Here is a 9,274-nt window from a genome sequence, read left to right as displayed (position 1 = left end):
GGGTTCCCATGGGCCTTTCAGGTCACCCTGGGCTGGAAATCTCCTCCACCCTGTTGTTCTCCACTTCTGCTGCTCCAAAATTTATTGAGAGTCCCTCTCTACAGGTATTTTATGGACTGTGTGGGGAGAGCCAGCATATGTGTGTCTTACTACTCTGCCATCTTGGCTCTGTCTCACCCCCCCTTACAGCATTTTCTCTCACCAGGTGACAACAGTGGAGTCAAACTAAGAGTGGAGTTATGTCAAGGGAGGGACCCAAGGAGAATGGCCAAGCCACTTTTGGCTATGGAGTCAATCAAAGAAGATTGCCATTCACTGAAAGGTTAATAGAATGAAACCAGTTTCTGAATGTCTATACATAATATGTCTCTCTATGGTACTGTTAAAAGAAATCTTCCTTCAGATTTCACCTTGATTAATAAGGTAACTCAAGAAGAGAAAACTAAAAGGATTTTATTCAGCAGTGAAGCAGTAAGCATTGGGTGAGCCAGCTGTGATTCAAACCACCCTGCTTTTTATAGACCTGAGTAAATAATTCTCAGATAAGAGAGAGCCAATCCTGATTCATTCACATTTCAGTGAGGAGATGGGGTTAATGTTATCTCAGCTCTTCCTTAATTATTTTGATTAGTACACTTTCAATGAGGATATATGGTAAGTTAGCATGCACATTTGCCATCTCAAGCAGGCTACCTGCCAGGTATGCATTATAAAAGAGATGAGATTGGAGATACCATTAGTGGACTACTCTCTTCTGCAGACTGGCTCCAGGTAGCTAGACTCAAACAAGGATAAAACATGGAGTCACTTTGGAATGACTCTGCATTACTGACTGATTTTATCCATTCCACATCATCAAGAATCTCTTAGAAATGGTCTTCCAGCCTCTTGCACTGGAGAAGAAGCATCAATAGTACTCTGTGCATCATTACAATTGTATTCATAACTATGTGCATGGTAAATCTTACACAACACAGACATTTTTGAAGTGAAGGGATAAGGAAAAAATTATAGGTGATCCTAGGGTTAATAAGAAGCATAGAGTCTATTGAGTAAGACACTGACATATTCAGACTTATGTGGTATATAACATTAAAAAAATCTTAGGCGACAGAGGTATTCACACTGGTGCACAAAACTCCCAAGTGCTACCTGAATCAGATGAAAAGTCATTAGGAAATGTTTAACAAAATAAAAATACAATACAACATAGATGATGTTAATTTGTGCTCTTCTGTCAACATGCTACTACCTTCAGATTTCTGTTTCTATTTGAGTTTGACATCACGGCATTGGTTGATACCTAAAACTGCCTGAGTTCTTCCTTGCAAAGTAGACCTAGAGCTGAGCAATCATTACTGTCTTACAAACTCAATAAAAATAGTATTATATTTAATGCCATCTGACTCCTATTCTTTTGGAGAAAGAGGGGAATCTACTAGAGAAGAGGGGCAGAGGAAGGGGGAACTGGGATCAAGGGTGCAGTTCAAGGGGTTGATCTTGGGAAGGAGAGCTGCTGTCCCTTTATTTAAAACCAGAATGAAGAGGAGATGATGGCAGAAGATATTGGGGTGATATGCTCTAAGGAAGAAGAAAGGACAGGAAGGTGTTCTTAATGCAAAAGCTCTTAATGTTTTCAGTGTAATATGAGGTAAATTTGGTGGCTAAGAGAAGGGTGGGGTAAGGGGATATACACAGTAGGAAGGTTGAGAAGATATGAAAAGGTTTGGAACCAACATTCAGGTGAATGGCATGGAGAACTGGTTATTGGAAGTATAGAAAGATTTCCTTGTTGACTTGATGGCCAGGTTGAGATTAGATAACATACATTTGTATTGGGACCGATCAGAACAATCTCATGGATTTCTCTAGCTCTGTTTAATAGTATATGCATAGGAGTGAAGGATGTAGATGGTGGGAAAAAATTTGGATAAAGCCAAAACACTGACTTGGGTGGATCCATTGCAAGTCCAGGGTGTGACAACCCAAAACAAGAATGCTATGGGCTTATCTAGGACCTGGGAGAATAGAAAATACCTATCTCCAGCCTTACTAAAGAGTTACTGTGTCATGCACATTAGATACAGTACCTTTTCCTCACCCAGGACTGGATTTAAACAGCATAATGATTTTCCTGAGCAGCATAATAAATGTTTTCCTTTACATGTTAGGGTCACAGACAGGGTAGATTTGGGGTTCAGGACCAGATAATCTGTTACTAATTTCAGTGATCTTTCTTTGCGCTATATCACACTGCTATATATAATAAGAAAATACTGATTTTAAATAAATCTCTGGTACAACCCAACAATCTTAATGCCCTCATGGAGTTCTGATAATGGGATTTAAGAAGGACAGCATGGTTTAATGGAAAGATCACTGGATTCCAGTTCTGAAGACCCAGCTTTGTATTCTGATGTACATTTGTGAGATGTGTAACTTCTCAGAACTTCAATTTCCTCATCTGAAAAATAAGAGCATTGGACTAGAGGACCTCTAAAACCTATCTCTAAAGCTATGCTTCTCTGATTAATTTCTGAATCAACAGGAGTAATGCATTAAAAGTCCAAGGTAGCTCTACATAGAAATGCAGAGCAAGGAATATAAGTTGAATCAAGAGAAAGTAAAATTGACTTTTTAAAAATTTGAACATTATTCATGCCTTGCTGAAGAATTTAATAGATCCTGTTAAAGTTCTAGATAGTTTTCTTTCTTTTACTTTGCCAACATTAAGAGCATGTAAATTCTGTGTTTTAGGACTCACTCATCTATTGAAGATCTATTTTTTAACAATTGCTTCATACTCAAAAAAAGTCTGATCAAAAGACCTTTGAAGCACAGAGATGTTTCAAAGACCAGTTTTTAAATGTTCCTATGGTAAGAATTAATATTTAACGAATTAAACTGGTTTCCTTGTAATGATAGCTCACATGTATGTATCACTCCAGAGTTTGCAAAGCACTCATTATGCACACATATGGCCCACTGAAAAACTGAGGCTCAATGAGGATAACATAGGTAAAAAGTGGTAGATACAGAATGGGCAAATGAATCTTATTACTATAAGTCCCCATGTTCTTTCTACTCTGTGGTATTGTTACCCATATGTGCATGTCTCATCATTAAAGAAATCTAAACTTAAATATATGACTAAACTGTTTAATAAACTTACTATTGATGAATTTACCTATGCTGTAGCCTAAAAGTAAAATTTGGTGAAAAAATATGTATGTGCATTGCAAATTTGTGAATTGTTTCTATGTCCTGTGGAATTCCAATCTGAATCATATTTTATTTGATGTTAATTTGGATTTCATTGAATCCTCTTCATTTCAAATGAGCAATAATTGAGTCACAGAGGAAAACAAAAAGATTATGGGAATTCTATGAAACCTTCCAACAAATAAGTATGTAATCAAAAATAAGAGTATTTTTAGAGATGTATTGCGTGTCAGGGTGTTGGCTCTGAGACAGATTAAATTAAGAAGAAACCTTTGAATCAAAACCAGGGTGAAATTGATTTGTTAATACTCATTCATCAAAGAAATAGAAAATGGGGATTCAAGGGGAGGTAGGACAAAGAGGAGCATATTAAATTTGAAATTCTAGTTATCAAACTAATGACATGTTGATTCTCCTCTGACAGAGAGGACTGAACCTGGAACCAGGTGTAGTCAGTTTGTGAGACTCATTTTTCCTTACCTAATTTCTCTGACTGTAGTCAGAGGAACTGGGGTTAAAATCAGTCTCTGACACCTATCACCTGTGTGATAGGTTTCTCATTTCTATAGTTAGAGTTGAACTGGATAACCTCTGAGGTCCCTTCCAAGTCTCAAGCTAAACTTGGGTGATCTTGGGGGATCTTATCTCCAATCCACAGTCACACCTTCTTTTCTAGTGTGGTTTTTCATTTTTTTTTTTATCTATGGATCATCCATAGAAAATCTCTATAATTTATTAGGTTTATCTTCATAATAATTTTTGGATATATTTTAGATTGAACAGACTATATGCCAAAACACATTCCTATTTTCCAACTTTAGATTTAAGTTTATTTATTTACTTTTAGTTTTCAACATTCATTTCCACAAAGTTTTGAGTTCCAAATTTTCTCCCCATCTCTCCCCTCCACAACTCCATAATGCCTTGCGTTCTGATTGCCCCTTCTCTCAATATGCCCTCCTTCTATCACACCCCTCCGTTCCCTCATCCCCATCTTCTCTCTTTTCTTGTAGGGTAAAATAGATTTCTATACCCCATTACCTGTATTTCTTATTTCCCAGTTGTATGCAAAAACGTTCTCAGCATCCATTCCTAATACTTTAAAATCCAACTTCTCTCCTTCCCTCCCTCCCTACCCATCCCCACTGAGAAGGCAAGCAGTTCAATATAGGCTATATGTGTGTAGTTTTGCAAAAGACTTCCATAGTAGTCATGTTGTGTAAGACTAACTATATTTCCCTCCATCCTATCCTGCTCCCCATTTATTCTATTCTCTCTTTTGACCTTGTCTCTCCCCATAAATGTTTACTTCTAATTACTCCCTTCTCCCATTTGCCTTCCCTTCTATCATCCCCCTCACCTTACTTGTTCCCTTCTCCCCTACTTTCTTGTAGTGTAATATAGATTTTCATACCAAATTGAGCGAGCATGTTATTCCCTCCTTTAGCCAAATGTGAAGAGATTAAGCTTCACTTTTTCCCTCTCACCACTTCCCTTTTCTCCTCCAATGTATAAGTTTATTCTTGCCTTTTTTATGAGTGATAATTTGCCACATTCCATTTCTCCCTTTCTCTTCCCAAAATATTCCTCTCTCACCCCTTAATTTTAATTTTTTTAGATATCATCCCTTCTTATTCAACTTACCCTGTGCTCTCTGTCTATATGTGCATATGTGTGCATATGTGTGTGTGTGTGTGTGTGTGTGTGTGTGTGTGTGTGTAATCCCTCCAACTACCCAAATGCTGAAAAACATCTCAAGAGTTACAAATATTATCTTTCCATGTAGGAATGTAAACAGTTCAACTTTAGAAAGTCCTTTGTGATTTCTCCTTCCTGTTTACCTTTTCATACTTCTCTTGATTCTTGTATTTAAAAGTCAGATTATCTTTTCAGGTCTGGTCTTTTCATCAAGAATGCTTGAAAGTCCTCTATGTCATTGAATGATCATTTTTTCCCCTGAAGTATTATACTCAGTGTTCCTGGGTAGGTGATTCTTGGTTTTAATCCTAGTTCCTTTGACTTCTGGGATATCATATTCCAAGCCCTTTGATCCTTTAATGTAGAAGCTGCCAGATCCTGTGTTATCCTGATTATATTTCCTTATTTTGATCCCGTGACTAGTTTCAATTCTACACTATCTTCTACCCTCAAATAGCTTTTAGACTGTCCTATCATCAGTCATGTGAAAAACCAATCCTTAATTACTCTCATCATCCACCTCCTCTACTCCTATGCATATGCTGTTGAACAGAACTGGAGAAATCCATGAAACTGTTTTGATTCGTCCCAATACAAGTTTAGATTATCTAACCTCAACTGGACCATCAAGTCAATAAGAAAATCCTTCTATACTTCCAGTAACTGATTCTCTATCCTATTCACCTATATGTCTATTCCAAACCTTTTCATATCTTCTCAGGCCTTCTACTGTATGTATATCCTTACTCCTACCCTCCTTCCCTACCCCAAATTCTTCTCATATTTCACTGAAAATACTAAGAACATTCACTGAGAGCTTCCTGTCCTTTCCTGTTCCTTAGAGCACATCACCCCAACATTTCCCCCCATTATTTCCTCTTCATTTTGGTTTTAAAGAAGCAGCACTTTTCCTTCCTAAGGCCAATCCATGTACATTCAAGCTTGATCCCACTCCTTTCCTGCCCCTTCTTGTCCAGTAGATTTCTTCCACAATCATTCCCACCCTCTTTCTCCAAGAGAATAGGAAATGAATCAGATGTTGCCAAATATAATACTTTTATTGAGTTTGTAAGACAGTAATGATTGCTCAGCTCTTGGTATACTCTGCAAGGAAGAACTTCAGCCAACTTTTGGCATCATCCAATACAATGATGTCAAACTCAAACAGAAACAGATCTCTGAAGGTAGCATACTGATGGAAGAAAACAAATTAAAATTATTTATGTTGCATTTTTATTTTGTTAAACATTTTCCAATGTCTCTTCATCTGGTTCACCTAGCCCTTGGGAGTTTTGTGGGCCAATGTTGACACCTCTGATACATAAGACTTTCTTAATGTTACATATAACATAAGTATGAATGCATCAATGTCCTACTCAGTAAACTCCAGGGGCTGCCTATTTACTCTAGGATCAAATACCATTTCATCCCAATCTCTACCTTTTAAAAATATTTTGTTTCAGATTTATAATATGCATAATTATGAATTCAGTTGTAATGATGAAATGACCTATGTACAAAGCACCTCTGATACTACTTTTCCAATGCAAGAGACTGGAAAATAGTTTCTAGGAGATTCTCAATGATGTGTAATGGAAGTACCATAGAGAGACTTCTATTGTATATAGTCATGTTTTATATATTGAAATGTTTGTATTGGTTATTTATAAGAAACTATCTTAAAAATGTAGGTTAAAAGGTTAGAATGGGATAAATATATTAAAAAATGTCAGAGAGGAATGCAATATCTATGGAGTGGTCATTTCTTTCTTTGGAGAATCAAGGAAGTCTTCCTAGATGAAGTAGCATCTGAGCTGGGTCCTGAAGCAAGAAGCATCAGGTGGTAACGAGGAGATCTGCTGTGTTCCCAGCTACTGGTCTCTTCCTCTGTAGCTACCTTTCATCTGCTCTCTGCGTGTATTGTATATATGTAGCTGTTTATGTATTGTTTTCCCCTTAGAATGTGAGCTCCTTGATGGTAGGGACTATGTTTTTACCTTTTTGTCTAACCCTTTGCACAGTACCTGGCAAATGGTAATTGCTTAACAAATACTCGTTAACTAACTGTAATGTTAATGAGATTTATGTTTATGAAATATCTCCCCTGCCCATTAATGGGCCTCAGATTAGGGGAGTCTTGTTTTGCAGGAAGGCCCACACTTTTTGTTAATTGCTAATGAGGCACTGAATCAGGAGAGTCCTGATGTCCTCTGGCTATAAAAAAGTGTATATACTCTGAGGAAAGGTTTTGCATTGGGGGCTTGGAAGAAGGTTCACCTGCCAGATGAGATTCTGGGTAACTGTGCTTCCCTCCCCCTTTGAAAACCCAGATGTTGGAGCTTGTCTCTCTGGTAACTATGTATATATGTATGTAGTGCTCAGACAGTTGGATCTGTCTGTTGATCTGTGATGTATGTATTGCTTATGATCAGATAGTTAGAAGCCCTGTCTGTTGGTCTTTTTTTCCTCTGCTTGCATTTTCTCTGTTGCAATGTAATTAAAGAAGTTTGTTGATCCCTCAAAAGTTGTTTTCCTTTTAGAAATGCAGATATAAGGACCTGTGCAGCAGGCCCTTCTGTGTATGCCAGGGTGCTTGCTGCTATACTAACTAAACCAATATGAAGCTAATCATTTTCTACTTTAAAATAAATAATGCATATTGCTAGAATGGAGGTTTTTAATCCAAGTTCTATGGACCTCAAAGGAAAGGGCATCCAGAGAGATTTAAAGGAATCCACAAAATTGGATGGGAAAAATTTATATCTTTATTTTCACTAACTCATAACTGAAATGTAAAATTTCCTTCAATAATGAATTAAAAAATCAAACATGCACATTATTCCAAGAAGGAGTGCGTAGGCTTTACCAAAATACAACAAGGGTTTATGATGCAATAGAATTATTTGTACCACTGATCATAGATCTATAATATATTTATATATTTATATTTATGTAGTATATATGTTATATATATGATTCATATTTATATAAAATATAAATATATATATTATATTTAGAACTGAAAGAATCTTAGAGGTCAAATAATCCAGTCTTTAGACATAAGGAAACAGAGACCGTTTTTATTCATGGTGTTTTCTCCTATGGAAGAACTTCATGTTCATGAAACCTTTCTGATGTAGTGATGCAGGTTGGTATCGGTCTTTCAGAGCTACACAAAGAATGATGCAGGCTTTGAGCAGAGCCAGAACCACCAGTGACAGCCACTGATCAGGATTTTTGGTTTTCCCTATTCTCTTCCTAAGGAAAACATCTCCTCCCTGCATCTTGGTTTGGTTAGCTAATTTTGAGTTATTATATTCCTACATTTGCTTTCTATTTATCTTGTCTGCTTCCCATAAATACTAAAAGTCTTTGTTTCAGACATTAGTTCACTCATTCATTACTCCCGGTTACAACTCCTTGTGGTGATCTGGTTCATTTTTTATTGTAAAGGCTTGATTTAGGTGTAATTTATAATTGGTCTTAGAATGTGTCCTGAATGCAGTTATACCAGATCTAGGAGCTCAGCATGAAGGGTTCGTGCCCTTTCTCCTGGCAAAAGTGGGCTGAACATCTCCTGTAAAGTATATTCATCCTATAAGAAAATCTGACATAGAAAAGGAAAAGGAAGTCAGTTGAGTAATCCAGGACTGCTGCCGTAATTATGGACCACAAGATGCAGAGTCTCATCTCATTTTGAAGAAATTGGCAAAGTGAATAGACTTCTAACAGCTAATATCATCATCATCATCATCATCATCATCATCATCTTCAATTAAGTACTTACTATGTGCCAGGGACTGTGATAAATGCTGGGTGTTCAAGTAAAGGTAAAATATGGTCCCTTCTCTAAAAGAGATAGGGGAGACAACATGTAAACTACCACATACATACAAGATTATACATACAAAATAACACATATGCATGTATATGTGTATCCACACACATACTTCTAAAAGGGAGGCTCCAGATGTTGGGGAAGGACCCTCTTAGGTCTTTAGCTCCTGCAGAAAAGATTTAAGTTGAGACCTGAAAGAAACCAGGATGCAGAGGTGAGAAAGTAGAGCATTCTAGGCATAGGGGACATATAGGGAAAGCACTTGAAGTTGCAAGATAGGGTATCATGTGAGAAGAATATTAATGTTGCTAGATCACAGATTGCATGAAGAAAGTAAAGAATTAAAAGATTGGAAAGGCTGAAAGAAATCTCATTATTAAAGACTTTAACCACCAAATAGAGGATTATGTAGCTTATGTTGGAAATAGTAGTCACTAGAGTTTACTGAGTAAGGGGACCTGACATGGACAGACCTGTACTTTAGGAAGAACACTTTGGCAGTTGAGTGAAGGCTAA

Source organism: Notamacropus eugenii, chromosome 6 (genome assembly GCF_028372415.1).
Source record: "Notamacropus eugenii isolate mMacEug1 chromosome 6, mMacEug1.pri_v2, whole genome shotgun sequence".
Taxonomy (NCBI): domain Eukaryota; kingdom Metazoa; phylum Chordata; class Mammalia; order Diprotodontia; family Macropodidae; genus Notamacropus; species Notamacropus eugenii.
The sequence above is the reverse complement of the archived record's forward strand: the minus strand, read 5'-3'. Positions refer to the sequence as shown.